The following is a 2,966-nucleotide window of genomic DNA, read 5'->3' as shown; positions in this document are numbered from 1 at the left end:
GGAGGATGAGAGCCCTAGTGTAATTAATACATAACTTTTAATAAAGCCCTTAAAATAAAAGTGGAGATCACCACCAACACAGTGTGACAAACTTAGTAAAAGAGGAACTCTTCTAAAGTTTTCAGTGTCCTCAGAACAGAAATCTATTTGCGCAAAAAACAGATATTTGCCCAAATCGGAGATATGAATAAGATTGTATGCACAAGCCTACAGGATAACGGCAGCAAAACAATTACTTATTCATAATGGCATACCTAAAATGGTACCTAGTACGATCCTTATATGGTACTTAAACTGATGTGGGGATCGCCACCGTAAAGATAGTAAACTTATAACATAATGTGGGGATCGCCACCATAAAGGTAATGGTAATGGTCACGATTAACAGTAACCTGCAGTAAATGCACTTACGATTGTTGTCACTGGGGTTACTGTTAATCGTGACCTATCCCGGTGTATATTTACTTATAAGATTTTCTTCTAGGCACCATTCAAGGTTGCCTAGTGATTTGAGCAAATATTGTTTTTGCGCAACAGATTTCTATATTGAGGACACTGAAAACTTCTGAACAGTTCCTCTTGTACTTCATGTATTACTGTTAAGGTGGCGATCCCCACATTAAACTTAAACATTATATTAAAGGTTATGTATTAATCATACTTCAAACAATTGTTGTTGTTGGGGTTCACTGCTGACCGTGATTGATCCCCGACATATATGCACTAATAAGGCTTCCACCAGGCACCATCCAAGGCTGTCTAACACTAACTTTGTCAGCACTTTGATACACTGTTAACTAGGTGATATACCAAGCTTTAGGCAGATTAGCGATCTCTATGTAGGAGGTCTCAGCCTTTCATTACTACCTAGTTATCAAGATTAACGCTGTACCCGTGCTTTTCCATAGCCTTCATGACAAAATGAATGAGTAATTGTTTTTGCTGCCAAAAATCCTGTAGGCACGAGCATACAATTTTATAAATATTTCTCTACTGGGCAAAAAATTGTTTTTGCGCTAATAGATTTCAGCATTGAGGACACTGAAAATTTCTGAACAGTTCCTCATCTACTAATGTTCATAACCTTCATTACCTTTATGGTGGCGATCCCCACATTAAGTTTTAAGTTTACTATCTTTACGGTGGCGATCCCCACATCAGTTTAAGTACCATATAAGGATCGTACTAGGTACCATTTTAGGTATGCCATTATGAATAAGTAATTGTTTTGCTGCCGTTATCCTGTAGGCTTGTGAATACAATCTTATTCATATCTCCGATTTGGGCAAATATCTGTTTTTTGCGCAAATAGATTTCTGTTCTGAGGACACTGAAAACTTTAGAACAGTTCCTCTTTTCGGCTAGGCACTCGCACGAATACCGGTAAAATTTAAACCGCTACCTGTTCCCGACCACCTACACGAATAGCTTTCGGGAGATTTGTATTACCGAACAGGGGGAGCATTCGTATCCTGAATGCTAGAGATTCCCTTGTATGGTTTTCGCATAGGAACCTCACAGACAGAGACCGGCCAGGACACCTATTCTTCTGGAACTATTTTGGGCATGCGCCTCGTGTCTGGCCAGTCAAAACTTCATCACGATGGCATTCCCGTTCTGCTGAATCGATCTGAGTGATTTTTGCATATTTTGGTCACTCGGATCGGGGCTATCGGGAATGTGCTTTTTGGGGTACAGGATATTTTGTGGATTTTCTGTGCCTGGGAGATAATTCAATTAGAGTAGTTTACTCAGGCAATTATCTCTCAGGCACTGAGGATCTTGGGATTGAATCCCCTGCATTTTCTGCTTGTGAAACCCCTTGCATAGGACTGAGCATAAAACTGGGCTGTGTATGTGTCAATAAAATGCAGTTATACCCCCAGAGCTGAGTGTCGTCCAGTTGCTGGTGAGGAGGTGGGAGATTCTTGGATTATTTTACTCTGCCTGACTGCTCCATTGAATTTTTTTACTTGTTACTGACTGTACTTTGGTGTAACCAGTGGAGGAGAGTCCCTGCTAGGACTATGGCTTCGCTACAGCTTCATTTTCAGTTATATGTTAAAGCTGCACTGTCACTATCTGGGGACTTTGCCAAATTCGGTGACATCACCACTGGTGGCTGGGGGAGGCACTCAACTCCTGGTGCTTCAGCGCCAGCATCACTGCTGACCTCTCGTGCATGCACTAGAGTACAACTTAGAGGTCTGCGGGGAATCACTTGAGAGCGCAGGATCCTTCACAGATAGCCAATTCCCTGCAGCCATCACTGATAGCAGCTGCAGGGATTCACACGTAGGCTTTGCCTTGTGTCAAGATGTGTCAGGCGGAGGAAAAATACGGAGACAAAGTAGTCCCTACATTGTCTCTGTATATTTCTTGACTGGGTTAGAATTTCAGTGAAATTCCAGACAGTCATGATGAGTATTTCAAAGCGATTATGCCTTTATGAAATACTCCTTTTAATATGAGAGTGACAGTGCCTTCTTCACTGGCTACAGTATTTTATATCTCTTGCTGTGTAATTTGATCACACACAGGAGATTCCCGCAAGTCCTCGAAGGCTATTAACAGTGAAGGAAATAAGAAATTCTAAATTAAACATAATGTGCAATAAAGGAAGTGTAAACATTAGATGACTCTTTACAGGACGTGTTTATGAAGGCTGTGTAAGTCACATGCAGGGAGGTGTAACTAGGGCTGCATAAACAATGTGATTTAACTCCTAAATGGCAGAGAATTGAGCAGTGAGACCTCAGGGGCATGATCTATACACCAAAACTGCTTCATTAAGCTATAATTGTTTTGGATTTGATTGGAGTGTACCTTTTAAGATCACCAATCAGTAATGTGTATGAGCCACGTCTCCAGCTCCTTCCTGGGGTAAGTCTGGCCTGTTTTTTTTATTAACAAAGTCAGCTGTTGATATACTGAAACATGCTTGGATGGGATTGGTTTAAGCATCA

Source organism: Pelobates fuscus, chromosome 4 (assembly GCF_036172605.1).
Source record: "Pelobates fuscus isolate aPelFus1 chromosome 4, aPelFus1.pri, whole genome shotgun sequence".
NCBI classification, from domain to species: Eukaryota; Metazoa; Chordata; class Amphibia; order Anura; family Pelobatidae; genus Pelobates; species Pelobates fuscus.
The sequence above is the reverse complement of the archived record's forward strand: the minus strand, read 5'-3'. Positions refer to the sequence as shown.